Consider the following 18,066-nt stretch of genomic DNA (forward strand, 5'->3'; position numbering starts at 1 on the left):
TATGTTTATCTAGCACCCATATATAACAGTAACAGAATTAAATTACCAAAATAGAAGGTAGCCATGCTGTTTTAGAAGTCAATAAATTGAAAGGAGCTAGATCAGAAACTCAGTTCAGATGTCAAACTTAATCATAGTTTGCATTAACCATATCAAGAACTGGGGCAAACCCCAATTCACACGTCTTATCCTAGCTAGCATTCTGCCCCAACTGCAGCTTCCAGATCAAGTGTGAGGGAAGCTCCACATGGAGCACATTTCAGAAATCCAGTCTTGAAGTAACCAACACATGAACTACTGTGGCAAGACTTTCCCAGTCCAAGAGTGGCCGCAGCTGTAGAACCAGTCACAGTTGGTAAAAGGCAACCTAGCAATGCAACTGGTTGAAAACTGCCCCCTTCAGAAGATTCTGGAATATCCTAAATATAGTTTTCATCAGACAAAAGACATGTGTTTCTATTATCTGCCCATGGTTCAGCATGCTTGTCCTTCAAGGTCCAAGAATTCTGGAAGGAAGCAGCAAAAGTGTCAAGACATCCAGGACATCTTGGCTATCCCAAGTCTGCTGCACACCCAATGTTAATGATGTGAAGTTACTGAACTCATTTTATATTGCAATCCAGAATGGGGTGGAGACTTATCAAATAAGCATCAAGACCACCAAGGAAAATACCTAGATCACACAAAATACATGAGACATAATATGTGCTATCCTCAATATGGAACATTATGTATTTGGAAACTAGGTAAGTGGGGCTACAGGCTAAACACAGCAGATGAAAGGTCTACAGGTAGATATTTGTACAGTATTTCAGTTGTTGTCATGGTTACTTTTGTGTCCTAATATATGTCTTTCAACAGGGTGGATTGTTGGTCTCTTGATCGTGCATTGGAAGCAGTCAGATTCAAGGAACCAACAGCGAGAGCAGGGTGCAAAGCATTCTTTGAGGAAAACTAGCAAAATATACTTAGATGTATTTGTTTCTATCTTACTTGGCATTCCCAACTCTGTCAAGGGTGATAAAAATCATGGTTTGCCAGTTCCAATGTCACATCAAGCCATTGTTAAGCTTTGCAAAGAAAAAAGAAAAAAGATTTGACATGACATCAGAATTATGCCACAGGCATAATTATACAGTTGTAAGGGTTACAAGGCAATGTATGTGAATCACTCTGAACACTCAGCAGTACTATGTAAATACTAATTATTGTAGTTATTATTAAGTAGTCAACACCATGCAGACTGCTTGAATTCAAACATTATTACTCTGGCGTGACCTTAAACTGTCCTTTCAAGATTATACATTGAATCCTTGTTGATATTTTAGAACAATGTTTGGAACACAGTTACATAAATATGGTTTCTATCTTTTGTTATTGCAACACATTATAATGGCAAGTCATTACTTTTCCTTGTAATATGAGGGGCACTCCCATTCAAGACAACTGGAAAAACCAGCTTCTAAATACTTTCCCAGTATTGAGAACCAGGAGTTTGAAATGTTGCGTATTCCCTCTTGCTGGAATAGAGTAAGTCACACGATTATTCTTATCTTTTTAAAAAGAATAACTGTAGTTCTTTACGCAAAAACAACTAATGCACCAACAGAACGAAGCAAATCATTATTCTAATATGCGTAAGGAAGGTGTATGTGATGGTCATTTACAAAAAAAAAAAACCCATCCTGCACCCATACTGTCAAGTTTTGTCCATCTTTCTTCCCCATTCCTTGTTTTTTCACAGTGCTTTCAGACAATGTTGCAATGCTTCCCATATTATTATTATTATTATTTTCATTTTGGGGATAATCCATTTTTCTTTTTTATAAAACTCGGTGCTTAGTTCCATCACTTGTTTACCACCAGTCCTGTAATGTTGTGGTGGGTGTGGTCTGTCAGTATTCTGGACTTCCAGATTATCCAGATTCCTCAAGTCTCCATTCTAATTCTTAGATTCTTTTCCCTACCACACCACACCCTCCATTCATATAAATTGTCATCCAGAAGTGGGATGGCAAGCATCCCTGCCTCCCTTCAACTTTCATTTCATGTCTTGAAAGAAAGTAGAGGGTTACTTCATGACTGGTAGGACAGTCGTGGCCATGTCTGCATCATAAGGCATGCAAGCAACTTATCCTCCTCCCCTTGGATCTTTGCTGTTTTTGCAATGAGGGAAAGAACTAGCATTGTGTTGTCATCCCCACATTTATATATATATATAAACTTGTGGTATGGGGGGTATGGAGAGATGTTTCCAAGCAGATGGGAACGGCTATAGCTCAATGTTGCAATCTTAACCTCATTTGCCTGGGAGAAGGGGACAACAGAGGATGAGATGGTTGGACAGTGTTCTTGAAGCGACTAGCATGAGTTTGGCCAAACTGCGGGAGGCAGTGGAGGATGGGGTGCCTGGCGTGCTCTGGTCCATGGGGTCACGAAGAGTCGGACACGACTGAATGACAACAACAAACTGCCACTGAATTCATCAGAGCTCACTTCTGAGTAAACATAGTTAGGATTGCACTACAAGTGCTCTTAATTCAACTGCGGAAGTATGTGCACATGTGCAGGATGAGCAGTAGGGGTGAGGACTAGTGTGGATGAGAGTGGAGAAGAAAACATACATGCCTGTTGGTGAAATTGCCCTGAAACACTACTTTTGAAGGACATTGCAACAGAAAATCATGCATTGTATGAATACGTCACTGAAATCTGCTAACAAGAAAACCTGTATAAACTCACATTAAAAAGTATTGTCCAAGTACACACTATGTGCATATTTATGATAGACAGAAAACTCCCACTTCACTCTAGGAATAAATTAGGATACTAGCAAAGTTCCTTCAAATGTTGAGAAGTCTCCCCCTGCCCCCTTAGCAATAGATGTTATCATGGGCACATGAAGAACCCACCTGTTGCCCTAACAAGGCTAACAAATGATGCAGTTCAAAAGAATCTGCTTCCTTCAATGAAATGAATGATAGTGTGTCAAGGGGGTTTGTATGTAAAACACTATGACCAAGGGAACAGACTATGTATATAATAAGAATAATAATAATATTTATTATTTGTACCCCGCCCATCTGGCTGGATCTCCCCAGCCACTCTGGGCGGCTTCCAACAGAAACCAAATACAACAATATCAAACATTAAAAACTTCCCTAAAAAGGGCTGCCTTCAGGTTTTTTCTGAATGTCAGGTAGTTGTTTATTTCCCTGACCTGTGATGGGAGGGCGTTCCACAGGGCGGGCGCCACTACCGAGAAGGCCCTCTGCCTTGTTCCCTGTAGTTTTGCTTCTCGCAGTGGGGGAACAGACAGAAGGCCCTCGGCGCTGGATCTCAGTGTCCGGGCTGAATGATGGGGGTGGAGACGCTCCTTCAGGTATACAGGACCGAGGCCGTTTAGGGCTTTAAAGGTCAGCACCAACACTTTGAATTGTGCTCGGAAACGTACTGGGAGCCAATGCAGATCTCTCAGGACCGGTGTTATGTGGTCTCGGCGGCCACTCCCAGTCACCAGTCTAGCTGCCGCATTTTGGATTAATTGCAGTTTCCGGGTCACCTTCAAAGGCAGCCCCACATAGAGCGCATTGCAGTAGTCCAAGCGGGAGATAACCAGAGCATGCACCACTTTGGTGAGACAGTCCGCGGGCAGGTAGGGTCTCAGCCTGCGTACCAGGTGGAGCTGGTAGACAGCTGCCCTGGATACAGAATAAAGCAATAGGACTGCTGTACTTTTATACTGGCCACCCACCCAGTATGCACACTACTAAACTTTAACCCTCCATCAAAAAATGTTTCAAGTAGCAAATAGACACAGCAAATTCCTGTTACCACATAAGAGAAAAGTATCTAGAATATGGTTAACCTCACTTGTGAATTTTAGTGGTAAAAGTTCCTTAACCCATGTAACATCTATTAGCAGGTGAAAATACATATGTAACAGACGTAACATAAATTTACATGTCCTGTATTAATCTGTTCATCTTCAAGGGTTATAGCTGTACCTAATCACTTTGTAACTGCAATCTACTAGTATCTACAAAGAAGAGCACATATGCAGAGGTGTGGAAAAGTGTCAGTTTCCCAGAAGCCAGAAGGACCAAGTACTTAGAACAGAGACCAACAACTGGAAGGCAGGGATCAGAATACAGCTCTTGGAAAGCTGCCAATTGGCCCGCAACAAAGTGCTCCCACCATTCCATCAGTTTAAGTGAAAAAAATGTGTGTTTGTCTCTTATTTCAGTTGTCCCTCCCATTCAAAACTAAATACTTTGTGCCCATCTGGCATGAAGCTAATTGTAAAGCTACATCAGGAGTCCTGTCATTGTTGTCCCTACTACAATCAGTCATGCCTCTTAATTTTAAGTGCTGTTGACTGAGGCAAATGCAACAATTTTTGTGGCTCACATCTCCTGATAAGGCATCCTGGAAAGGAGGCATAGCCAGAAGTGGATACAAAGCAAATTCTGTACCTTGGGTTAACAGTAGGGCTGCTTCAGGATAGGCAGAATGGGGAAGTAGTAGTTCCTGTAAATAGGTGAAGAGATTCCTAGGAATGAGAAAAGTAGTCAGGGCTACTGAACAGTGGGTAATCCAGATTTTAAAATAGATGCAACTCTTTGTAGAAGTGGGCTGATAATCGAATTTGTATATCAGACCAGTTAAAAGGACTGGATGAACATTTTTTGTCGTCTTCAATGTTGCAGTGCTTCAGCATTTCCTATATTGCTGGGTGAAATAACTGGATATAAATGTTTATAACTGTTTGCTGGAATGCTGTAAATTTCATGTTCAGTAGCTTAGAGATAAATGGAAAGAAAGTTAAGAGTGTTCCATTCAGCAAAATTTCCTGGACCTTAAGAGGAAGTGGCATTTGGACTTCTACAAACCTACACGAGTTTCCAGAAACCTACACTTGGAGAATAAATGATTAGCATATATGTGATATTAAGTAGATAGAAAATAACTATGTCATGAGAAATGCACAAACATTGCTGGAGCAGAATGCCACCACCACCCAATGCTTATACAAGCCACTAGTGGAGAAGTTTTACCAGAACTACATAGTTTCTCTCCCCCTTACCATGTCTGTTACACCCCCACTTGCATTAAATGACATCTACTCTTAATGCAAGGATAGTACCTTAGAATTAAACCTACAGCCCTCTTTAAGAAAAGCTGCCTTTTTATAAGTATCTGTGAAACAAACATCAACACAACAGTCTAAGTACTGTACTTATATATTACATCTTGATATTGTGGACAAGGAGCTGGCAAATCAACACAGGTGTCATCCACTAAGCCATCTGGGTGAAATATGTGTAATAAAAAAGCAATTATTGCACTGAATGTGAGACACAAGGGAGCATAATCATAACACTACTTGAATTAATTTTGAGCATCCAGTTATCTAAGATTAACAATCTTGTTCTTTTCTAAAATAGTAAAAATATGAAGTATTCTCAATTGGTCTTGTTTCCCTTCGTATTTTAAACCATCATTTCACTAATCCACCTTAATAATGAGTAATTAAGTGGGTACAATAAAACAATGCATATAATGTATTGCTACGGAAATAAAACTTGCACACTTAAAGAAAAATACAATGTATTACATTCAAAAGTAATGTAACTATCTTTCTTCCTGTGCTTAATACACTTTATTTAATCCAGTCTAAATTATCAGACATTGAAGATGGCATTACATTTGCCACATTTGGACATGATACCAAGCCACAAATTGCATTCATGAACAAGAGTTCACTTTATCATATGCATAAAGTTTTATTCTCAGTTAGGTGTGGTGTGTGTGTAAGTAAGTAGTGAAAATAAAGGACTGAAATATAGAACATGCAAACTGTGATAATTTACAAGCTTAAACCTAATGAATTACAGAGGCCATTTACAAAGAACAGTTGATGTTGTTTGCATCTTTCTGTCTTGAGAGACAATGGAGTTTGCTTCCGGGGATAAAGTCAAATCATTGAGTTAGCAGTACCAAAGTGCCCACATGTGCTAGAATTAAATTTCTCAGTAAGTTGTGATTCAACCATTCCACTCTGGAGTCTTGCTTTGAAGTTCCTTGGTTCAAGAATGCTCATTTTAAGGTCAAACTGAGACTCTAGTTTGAAACTGCTATATTACAATATATCAAAATATATCAAAAAGTTTGATTCTGTCACCTGCAACCTGAATCAAGTTAATGTATTTTATTCAAGATAAACCTAGTCATTTATAAACAGTAATTTATAATTTTGCCACAACCTGTTCAGCAGATCTTAATAAAACCTGTTCAGCAGACCTTAATAAAACCTGAATATTCTTCATAGGTTAATTCACTGGAAAGTTCTTTAAATAAACTTCTGAGTACACCTCTCAGATGTGATGACCTATATTAGACTCGTGGAATTAGATACATAGCATAACATCACACAGTAATTTAGCCACAAAAGTATGCCTCCCACAAGTCTTATGACTTATGAAGTTGTCAGACTTTCCAGAAATTTTGGCCTAGGTATACAGCTACTGTACAGTACTACTATTTAGTTATGTCTTTGCACTACCACACCACATGCTATTTTCAATTTGATTTTAACATTTAAAAGTTCTTCAGTTATGAACAAAATGGGGCAGGGCAGTTTAAAATTAAATTAAAACATTCCCTGTGCAAGTGTGTGTGTGTGTGTGTGTGTGTGTGTATATATATATATACTCCTGATGATGCTTGAAAAATTTAATTAAAGAAACCTTAAAAATCATACTTATATATTAATGGATTCATACAAATTTATGTAGATTAGACAACAACACTAGTTCTGAAGAAAGAGGCATACTATCATTTTTTACATCATGCAGGTAACTACCAACCAGGCACCAAATATAAAAAGGCTATCTCTCAGGGTGATATAAGTCCCCAACACACATGGAGTTGTACTTATGTGAATAAGACATGAATTAATATTTTTAAACCTGCTTGTTGATCAAAGTTTTTCAAACAATTTAAAAAGCTGTTTGATCAACTAAATACTGCAACTCAAGAAGTTATTCGGTAAATCAAAGATGCAATCTCAACTTAACAGTGGAAGAAGTCCCATGCTCTTAGAAATCATGGCTCACTCCATTACAGATTCTGAGTCAAAATATGCCTCTGATCTGTCAGAATCAATCATTTCTTAACCATATACTGAACTCCTTTTGAAGATGGCCATGCTGTACATCTCAATCTGCTAGTATTCCATCACTAACTTTCAAGGGCTACCCAACAAACCGTGATATGAACCTGAGTTCAGTCTACACTGACTGGCAGCAGCTATCCAGGGTTTCAGATGAGGCCTCTCCCAATCCAGCCTGGAGATGCCAGGGATCAAACCTGGGAACTTCTGGGTGCAAGGCATGTCCTCTACCCAAGCCATGACCCAGGTTCTGTGTACTGTAGTGGTTAGGAGCACGAACCAAACTCCAGAAAGCTGCCAGTTCAAATTATACTTTCAGCTGCCAAAATTCCCTTCCCATCTGTGATATGGAGATAATGGTATTTTAAAAATGCTTTATTTATTGTTTGTGACTACTTTCGTTATGTTATTTTTTTTCCCATGTTGTAAGCCGTCTTGAACATGGTTTGAACTGTGGAAAGGCAGCATGCAAATAAAATTATCTGTAATACTGGCCTATCTTGCTTGGCAAGTGTAACAAGGAATGTAAAGCAGATTTGAGCATGAATGTTTTTCCCTCGCATGTAGAAAGCAAGCTAGAGGAGACTAATATTCTGAACATGCACAAGTACACCCGCCTTTCCAGTGAGCAGTCACTGCCTCTCACCCTACACCCCTAGAATTAGATAACAAGTATTGTAAAGCACATTTGACCTGCCAATACCTTTCACTTCATAAAGAGTATCTGCTGGGTCCATAGTACAACCAGGAATGTAACTGCACTCCAGATAAATCCAGAAACCTTACTCCAACTCCTCACAAAACCCCAAGCTGTATGTAGCAAGCAAGAGGCGAGGAGGACACTGAGGAGGACTTATTTCACTTCTAGTGTGCTACTAGAAAGAATTTTCGATTTTATTTCACTTGTGAATCACTTCCCACAAAACTGTCCCTAAGCTATGCAATGACAGGGCATTGCAACACAGGAACCAAGTCACAGCACTGGTCCTCCAAACAGGGGACCAGACCTGGAGATGCCAGGAACTGAACCAGGGACCTTATGCATGCAAAGCAGGAGCTCTCCTACTGCTCCATAGCCGTTTCCCGCAAAAGATCCCTGTTTCCGAGGCAGACTCAGAGGCTGCCTATAACCGCCTCACCACCTGGGCAGAGCAGCAGGCAGCTCCGCACACCTTCGCCAGGAGGAAGCAAGAAGTGGGGCGGGATGGGGTGGGGTGTTGGCCCTTCCACACCCAGCGCCCTTAACACACACACACACGCGGATTCGAGGGGCAGCTTCTTCTGCCACGGGGAAGGAGAGGCGTGAGATAGGAAACAACACACATCTCTCTCCCCCGTACAGCATTCCCACGAGCAGCAGGTCCCTCACCTTCGGGGAAGAGCGACAACCGCCCGCGCACTTTTACTAGGGTTTGGTATGCCCCCCGCGGAACACGGCGCGCTGTTGTTGCTGCTTTCTGACTTCCGAGTACAAACACGCCTGTGGGAAGGGGGGGGTGGAGGGAGGCGGCGGTTGAGCTCTGTTCACCTGCTCCCAACCGTCTTAACCGCCGCCCGCTCACGCGCCAGGGGGACGCTCCGTCCGTCAGTCAAGGGAGCAGCTTATTTCTCTTTCTCTCTCTCTCTCACCCGAGCCCCGCCCCGCCGCCAAGTCCGTCCGCCGAGCAGCGCAACCCCATCTGCCCGCGCGCCCAGCACCAGCCTCTCTCCCCTCAGGGCAAAAGCGAAAGCGCGGAGGGAGAGGACAGAGGGAGAGGGAGAAGAATCCCGCCCGAATCTCCGGCGACAGACCCCCCCCCTCGTTACCTCAGCGCCCAACGGCGCCCCTTCTGCTCCGGGGGCCGCCGCGACCGCTCCGTAGCCCCTTATTCATTCGCCGCGCCGCACCGCGCCGCTCGGTGCCCGTCGGGTTGGGCTGCCCAGGCGGAGCCAAACCGCCAAAAGCAACCCCTCCCCCTGAGAAAGAGGAGGAGCTCTGGGGGAGAGAGAGAGTAGGAGGGGCGTGGCGCCTTCCCTGCCCCGCCCCGCTGTTCTGACCACCGCCGCCCTGATTGGCCGCGGTAGGTGTTCTCCCCGCCTTGCGTAGCGCGGCCGCCTCATTGGCTGGGGAAAGAAGCGCAAAGCTGGCCCCTGATTGACTGCCGCGCTACGGCTAGAGGCTGTCACGTGAGGCTAGGTGGGGAGTCGCTGTTAGGAAGGTCCGCTAGGCAGATCCGCGGGCGTGCATGGCCTCTTATTCCCAGGTGGTCTCTGAGCTGGAGGTGGGAAACGGGGCAGCGCGGGGCTGTGAATTCTGTTTCTTCACGCATTTTTCCTTGGTTGCTTCTCCCTGAGCTGCCTCATGGGATGAGCGCATAAGTCGAGAACCCTGTTGAATCTGGAAGGAGGCGCACGCCTGGATGCCCTGATGCAGCTGCGGCTGGGAGGTTGCACCCACCATCTCCCAGGAAGAACACCAAGCTAAGAACCTGGTCCCGCCCATCACCCAGTGGAGCATCTGTTCCTATGCTTGCTTCTCTCCCTGTCCCAATTCCTTTTGTATCATACCCAGCTCCCGTCCCTTCCAGGAAGGAAGGTGAGGCAACCGCCTCAGGTGGCAGGATCCACGGGGGAAGCAGATTACCCCCCCCCCAATGCGCTTCCTGATGTACATCTTCACTAATCCCTCCTTCTATGGCAACAAGGCGTGGGGTGCCATTTTGTGGTTCACCTCAGGCACCAAATTGTTTTGGGCCGGTCTGGATTATGCCTATAGCATTGCAAAAACCTCCTTTTTGGACGGGCTTTTTCTCAAGCAGGCTTGCATCTGATTTGAAAACCTAAGCCGTGAGACAACTGTTGCACATGCACAGATGGCTGCTTCATTGAAGTTTGGGGCAGAGGGGTGTTGTAGGTGAAAGGTGGCAAATTGAGTAATGCACATCTGGTGGCACACTGAGTAATGCACATCTGGAAGGAAATACTTGTAGCTTAGCTGCATTTTAAGCCATGCATATGTACATAGCCCTAATACACATATTGTGCCTCCAACCCTGGCCACCTTTGCACCTGCCTCTGGTTGGTGGATCAGTCAGACAATAAATAAAAGAGGTTTTAATGATAAAATAGACCCTGTAAGCATGACTGTAGTCAGGATTTATGTTGGGGGGCAGCTTTTATGTTGGGGCGGACAGAACCTCAGCTGAATATTTTTATTGATTTACTTGATTTTGGGGGAGCAGCTGCCCTGGCTATGCCCATGCCTGTAGGTATGACTGCCCTGCTCCTGTTCTAATTAACAGATAGGTGCTTTCAGCATTCTGTCCATGCTCACCTTCATAGGCATTGTTATGAGATGGCCCAGGAGACTGAGCCCCAGGTCTTTGGCACCTCAGGTCTTGGGCCCTGGATCTCCTGTTCTGTTCCCTACTTTTTTTCTAAATGTAAAACCAGCTTGATTTGCTATCATGGTATTTAATGTTGGTGAACAATAAATGGATCAAGGTCTACAAGCAGGTCGGGGGACAATTTGTGGCAAGAGTTTCTTACTCTCAATTGTTTAACAATGCAGCAAAAACCAATTCTCTTGACTACTGAAATAAAGCAAGCTTTGGAGACAAAACCAGGCATGGACTTTTGTGTGGAGTTCAGGTTCTGAAAAATTCATGGGTTAAGCGTGCATTCAGAAGCATCCTGTACCTTTAAGTGTGTGTCATCCTACCCCACCCACTATTTTGCACCTGGTTGCAGTTGGTGGACCTCCAGGGTTTAGTAAAAACCACAGTAAATCCTACAAGCCTGAAATCTGCCTGCCCTGCTAGTTGCCAAAAATAGGATAGCTAAAAAAAAATGTTGGGCAAGAGTTTCTGCAACATTCCTGTGTGTAGAGGAAGCCCAGTGCTAATGAGGGGATTTGTGGGCTCTAGAACAAACATGCCAGTTCCCAATTCAGGGTGAAATCCTTATTAAATTACCAGTAATGCTTATTTAAAAAAAAAAAAAAAACCTATGCTCCCCACCCTACACACAGCCTGGGTCCTTGTCACAATGACCACATTTGCACATAACACTAACTAAGACATACTGTGGCAAATGCACAGACTTCCAAAGAGAAAATTGTAGCTGCTTTGCTTCTTGCTGGTCCTTTTAGCTCAGCATGGCGTGACACCTAAGCCAAGTGTCATTTGAACCCAGCATCTTGTTTCAGCTCTTTCCTCCTTAACCACAGCCTGCAGCCTGGGTTTGTTCCCATGCCTGTGGAATGAAACAGATGTACCAGGGGGAACTGTTCCCTGTTTCCTTCTCCTGTCCAACTATGAACATTCTGAAATATTCCAAGGATTCTGTGTGCTGTCTTCTGGCAGCCTAATTGCAATACACCAAGGGAAATATGTTTGATGCTTTAAATCTGCCCTGTTCATTTAGGGATAAAACAGCTTAAAATATAATCATGTGTTAAACCCATTGAAAGGGGCTTTTTTCTTACAACAGAGATGAAAATGTGTCTCTCATATGAGGTGGGAACAAACTCTTTTATTATAATATTTTTAGGAGTACGAGGGTGGTAGTCAACTAAGTTCTATTCGGAGTAGACCCACTGGAATTAATGAACATGACCAACTTCAGTCCAGTAATTTCAGTGAACACCACTCTGGAAAGAAGACTAGCAGGACTGCTTTTGTGTTAACAGCAACTTACCGGTAACTTTCAAAAGCCACCAGATCAAACTTCCATAGTGCAACTCTGAGTATTGCTCAGAGGATAATAATGCAGATTAAGCTGCAATTGAACACACAGGGCCAGAGGCATGCCATTTTAGTGTCAACCACACAATGTTTGCGGAGGGGAATTTTTTCTGACTTCTTAAGCCCACTAGCAGTGCAGATTCATTCCGTAGCTTATTTTTTTTTAGAAAGTAGTAGAATTGTGGAATCATAGAATTGTAGAGCTGAAAGGGGCCTCAGGAGTCACCTAGTCCACACCGCAAGAATCTTTTGCTCAACGTGGGGCTCAAAGCCACAAGCCTGAGATGAAGAGTCTCATGATCTGCTGATGGAGCTATCCCAGAAGGGTAGATCCCAGAGATGCATAGTAGATTACTCAATGTGTATATAGATGTAAAAAAAAAAAAGGGATTCCCAACATATTTGGGTTTATATACAGTACGCCTTATTGGAGAGAGTAATTCAAAGGGGGTTGTTGTTAAGAAGCTTTGTATTTCTCTTGTAACTACATAGGTTAAGTAACAGTTCCCCTTGAGAAGGGCAGTGTCACCTGAAATGTAATAGGACTGTGGGTATTTTTTGATTTCATAACTCTTCCTTGTATCTTGAACACTGAGCTTTATACTAATAAGTTCCACTGCAAAACAATTTCTTGGTATCAATTAGGCCACTAGCAGAGAACAAATCTACCCAACAGGTGATTAGAGAAGGAGGCCTTATCCACATTTACCCCCCCCCGGCAGAGGTTTGTGCACCTTTAATGCTCCTTGTTGGAGACCTTTCATCCCCCCCCCTCCCGCTTTCCCTACCGAAATATGTTATTTAAAGCTGAATCGGAGCAAACGTCAATCTGGGTTTTCCACAAATTGATGTTTGCTCTGACTGAGCTTTCAAGAGTGGGTTTTTGCAGGGAAAGCTCCAAAGAAAAAAAGAAAAGAAGAAAAAAAAGTGGGGGTGCTTGGGCACAGACCTGGAAGGAGCAGAAAAGTGTGGATAAGACCTGAGCATCTTCAATGTATGTGAAATATCTAATATCAGTTTTTATTCAATAGCAGCACCATTATTTTTTAGAACCAAGAGATTTGCACTTACCCTTATTATGAATATATGTTTATGTGCTGCACATTTTCAGCGCCATACTTTTTAAAATATTCATATGTTTTATTCATTATTAATTTAAGATGATCAAGTAGCTGTCAGAACAATTAGCTGATTTACTGCAGGCTGAAATTCTTTCATTCACTAGAGACAATAGAATTCCACCAATTTGAGTTTCTTTTCAAAAGCTAGCATGCTGGACTGTGCTAAATGAGTGCTATATTTCTAAGTGTGGAAATGGAGGATTGCAATCAAAAGGCCGATACACATTTTAAATAGGGCTCTTGATACCCAGTGCACGGCCTTAAGTGTGCCTTGCTTAATATATGTTGCTTTAAAATTCAGACTTAAGTCTTGGGAGTCTCTTTTTCACATTCTGAGAGAGGTACCTTAAAACCTTGCATTTCTTTGCAACATTGACTGTCCCACTGTTCTTTCACACTGCAGCTGATGCCTAGGCAGACTAGCTGAAAAAGCTCTGTTTTGACAGTGGGCATGGGCATAGATCTGTAATGTAACGGATTGTTTATTTTGTAATATGGTCGGTGATGGATGGCTGAAGCATGCCAGCGATATTTTTCTAGAAAAAGAGGTGCCAGACCTCAACATGAACGCCTCCCTTGTTCTCTTATAATAGCAATGGCGTCCACCTGAGAGGTGCCGGAACTTGAGTTCCAGCTGAAAAAAAGCCCTGGGTGTGCCTGAAAGCCATTTAGCAATGGGAAACCTATGACTTCCCCAGAGGATGATGAACTACAGTTCCTATTATAACTAAGATGACCATGCTGCCTAGGGCTTATGAGAGTTGGTGCCCAACAGCATGAGTTCTTCATCCCTACCACACCTTGCAACTTTGAACCTGTGCCTCTAATCCTCGAATTTAAAGCTCAGATGGCCTAAGGTAGTGATGGCCAAACTTGGCCCTCCAGATGTTTTGGGACTACAATTTCCATCATCCCTGGCCACTGGTCCTGTTAGCTAGGGGTGATGGGAGTTGTAGTCCCAAGACAGCTGGAGGGCTGAGTTTGGCCACCACTGCCCTAAGGAAGATTCAGTGTTTGGGGTCCAACCTATATTTAACAGACCTCAGACCTCAACCTATATTTAACAGACTTCAGACAGTATTTAAGTAGTTTGCAAAACAATAAATGCAGTACAAAATAAATAGATAACCAACAATGGAACCAAAAAACTGCAAACAATGCCATGCAATATTAAAAAGAACTACAATGAAAAGCAGTAAAGCAATACAACACGCGCGCCCCAACATAGCAGTTCATTTTGAAATATATTTAGAGCCAGGGATTCCTTCCTTCTTGCCAAAGCATATCCTGACTCACAAAATGTGCATCCCCTCTAGCACAAACACCCCACACCCAAATTCTGCCATTACATCTATACAAATTATATAATGCCTGCTCATTCAGTATCAGCCATCCCATTGAACTCGAACGCCAAGCGCATCATTTACTCCAATATCTCCCACCCAGTCACCAACCACCACTACGAGCATTTAGTCCACTTCCATGCCACAAATTGTATTGCAGGAACACCAAGGAGACAACGAAGCCGTTCGCTGCCAGCACACTATGAAGAAAGTCATCAGTCGCACAGATGTACTGCTCCAGGGAGCAATCGGCTTCTTGCCCAGGTTGGAACTGCACACACCCCTTCCTGGTCCTCCCTCCTCTCACCAAGAAGGGCCCTCAGTCAGGTCAACCCACACAAGAGGCACTCTTAATAAAAATGAAAATGGAGGGCACCCCATCACAACCCTCAGCATTGCTGTTTTTGTAGCTCTCGGAGTAGACGGTAGTCATCAGCAACAGCTGGTTCCACTCAGTTCCTCAACAAGATGACTCCCAGGACATTCAGGACTATCAGGGAGTAAGGAGAACAAGCATGCTTAGATTTCTCTTCCTGCCCCCCCCCCTCGGTCTAGAAGCTTTAATGTCAATTAGTTTCGGAGGCCCTCAAGTAAATGGCTGTGACACAAATGAGCCACAAAACAGGTCTATTTTCCTCAAGTTATCAACGTAGCAGCTGAAGAATTGTTAAGAAAGAAAAGTTGCCTGTTTAATACATTGCCCAACAGTTGGAGCAACTGCATCTGGGGTAGATTATAAAGAACTTTTGCTGCTTTAGCAAGAGATACAGCTATGCTCACCTCACCTGGTTCTGCCGCCACACTGCCATCACAGGCAAGGCTCATTGCAGGGAACTTAATGGACCCTCATGCAAATCCCCAAAGGTCTATCTGTGTCTCTCACAGGAGGAGATCAAGCTGTCAGCAGGCAAATGTTTACCCTGGTATCACAAGGATTATTTTACGGTCTCAGCATGCTTAAATTCTGAAGTCAGTGGGACTTAAGCATGCATAGCTCCGGATAGGATTGCAGCGAGGGCTGTAAATAAGGTAGGGGGGGGGATTCTGTCGTATGAAGAATTTCCTGTTTCCAGAATGCGGCCTGTTTCTAATCTGTTGTAAGGTTCTGCCGAGCCCTGAAATGTTTTATTATTTTTGTGCAGAGATAAAGTTCTAGTTCTCTTAACCTCCTGACTCTGATGCTCTGGCAGAGCATAACTGAGATTCTTGCATAATTAAACAGTGGGCTCTCAGGTGACACTCACACTGTTCAAGTGTATTCTTCAGGCTTTGGGCTTGCAGCCTGGATCGGTTTACATTTGCATGGCTGCTGAGAGAAGGGTTTTCCGAGGTCACAAGGAGGGGGGGGGGACGACAACCTCTTGAAAAAGAAAGTGCTTAACCAAAGACTCCTTACTGTTGCAGTTCAGACTCCAGATGTGAAGTCAGTGGTTGAGCAGGGGGGGTGGGCGGGAATGCTTGGAAAACAGCTATGCATATACCAGAGGAATAAGGGCCTGTGAGAGAGGGGTGAGAGAGGCAATAAGCAGAAGCTTTGTTTCAAAAGATCTGATAGTAAATGCATAACTTAAAGGGCTGTGCTCTTTAACAAAATTAATAAATAAAAGGTGTTGCAGGAGTGGGCAGTTTTCATAAGGACTGTTGCATACAGGAAAGGGGGTTAACCGGTGCTTTTTTTCCTATTAAAAAAAAAGTTTAGGAGTACTCTCATTTTGACGCAAGAAAATCACCATTTTATAGTTCAAATCGGGAAAAATAAATACAGTAAACAAAAGTACAAAGATGCACAAAATGTTTAGGGGCATGCATACCCCTGCATCCCCCCCAGAAAGAAAGCACTGGGGTTAACCATTTCTTCTCCCCATGGTCTCGATGAGAATCCCCCTTCTCAATGGTGGCTGTTTGGTCCTAGCAAGCTCCTTTGGAGGCGGGTGAATTTTCATCCGGATTGCATTAGCAGGGCAGGATCATATCTGTCAACCTTCCCCCCGCCCTTTTCCAATGCTATAATATGGGAATTTCCCACAAAAAAGGGAAGGTTGACAGCTATGGGCAGGATTAACCTCCTTCCCATGGCCATGCACTATGGTCCCATTATAAATTGGAGGGGGGGTACATGGGAGTAGCCAATGGGGAGCAGGGGGGCAGTTGCCCCCCTAAATCAATAAAAATCAATAAAAATCTGAGGTCCTGTCCCCCTAACAAAAATCCTGGCTACACCCATGGGGCGGTACCTATTAACAGTTTCAAAACTGACGCATTTCATGCCCCGTCTAGCTTGCTTCTATGGTTTCAGCCTTATGCACACTTACTTTACGATACTGAACTCAGTAGGACCTCTGGATAAATATGCATAGGATTGCATGGATGTTCCTGTTTTCCTGCATGCATAAAGATATATTCAACATTATGTATTTTATGCAGCGCTGTTGGTTATGTGTATAATGGTTACCTTGCAAAATAAGAAGAGAGAAGCCTTATACTATAGAGTTTGACCATGGGGAGTGAATGTGATGAATACATGAGTATTCTGTTGTGGATAAATACTAAAGTTTTACCAAAGGGCATCACAGGAAAGGTGGATTTTGTAGAGAGATGTCAATGGACACTTGGTTTTCAAATTCTTTGCCATACAGCTGCAGCAATAGATGTATTTCTAGAGTGTCAGCATACCTGGGACCCCACCCAAACCACTTTTTCTAGGTGCTGAGTGGTTGGCCATTGCTAAGTCTCATAATCCAAGCAGATGTTTGCCAATGGTTAACAGATTATGGACAAGTCTTTATCCTGAGAACATAAGTAATCATGCTACCACATCTTTTCAGAATGTTTTGTGTCACGTATGGGTAGAGCCTACCTTATTTCAAAGGGTTATGCATTTCCATAAATATTAACTGGTGCTGTGGGTTAAACCACAGAGCGTAGGGCTTGCCAATCGGAAGGTCGGCGGTTCGAATCCCCACGATGGGGTGAGCTCCCATTGCTCGGTCCCTGCTCCTGCCAACCTAGCAGTTCGAAAGCACGCAGTGCAAGTAGATAAATAGGTACCGCTCCGGCGGGAAGGTAAACAGTGTTTCTGTGCGCTGCTCTGGTTCGCCAGAAGCGGCTTGGTCATGCTAGCCACATGACCTGGAAGCTGTACGCCGGCTCCCTCGGCCAGTAAAGCGAGATGAGCACCGCAACCCCAGAGTCATCCACGACTGGACCTAATGGTCAGGGGCAGTGGTGTACAGAGCCGCTTTGCCGCCCAGAGTGGCAAATGTGGGGGCACGTAGCGCACGTGCGTCGTGACATCATGATTCATGCGTGCTACGGAGCGCAGTCCATCCAGGCTGCTGGGCACAAGCAGCCGCACGGACGGGCTGCCTCAGCCCATCCGAGCGGCAGTTGCTTGCGCCCGGCATCTGGGACGGACTGTGCAAGTGCGCACATGTGCAGTCCTTGCGAGATTCTGCACTTGCGCAGTCCGTCCCAGATGCCGGGCGCGAGCGGCACCCCGTCTGTGCGGCAACTCATAAGGCTGCAACAGTGTGCAACACGCCAAGTGTCAACCCCCCCCCCCTTCAGGCTGGCACTGGCTGGAACTGGGGGCATGCCGCTCTCAATGCCCCCACCTTCCTACGCCACTGGTCAGGGGTCCCTTCACCTTTACCTTTATGCATTTCCATGAATATTAACTGGAAGATTTTATAAGATTATTTAAC

General features: G+C 43.9%; 1 protein-coding gene across 4 annotated transcripts in view; it reads right to left on the minus strand.

Annotated features, from left to right (window-relative positions):
• Positions 1–15,167, minus strand: part of MPP7 (membrane palmitoylated protein 7) — an 86,659-nt gene extending 71,492 nt beyond the window's left edge. For 3 of the 4 annotated variants that reach the window (XM_033166063.1, XM_033166064.1, XM_033166060.1), the window contains exon 1: positions 8,981–9,099. The gene's annotated coding sequence lies outside the window, so the exon portion shown is untranslated. Of the gene's footprint in view, positions 1–8,980; positions 9,100–15,147 lie in introns of those variants that run through there. The other variant, XM_033166062.1, reaches the window with a different exon arrangement.
• Positions 15,168–18,066: the final 2,899 nt, after the last annotated feature.

This window comes from Lacerta agilis, chromosome 12 (genome assembly GCF_009819535.1).
Source record: "Lacerta agilis isolate rLacAgi1 chromosome 12, rLacAgi1.pri, whole genome shotgun sequence".
Classification (NCBI taxonomy): domain Eukaryota; kingdom Metazoa; phylum Chordata; class Lepidosauria; order Squamata; family Lacertidae; genus Lacerta; species Lacerta agilis.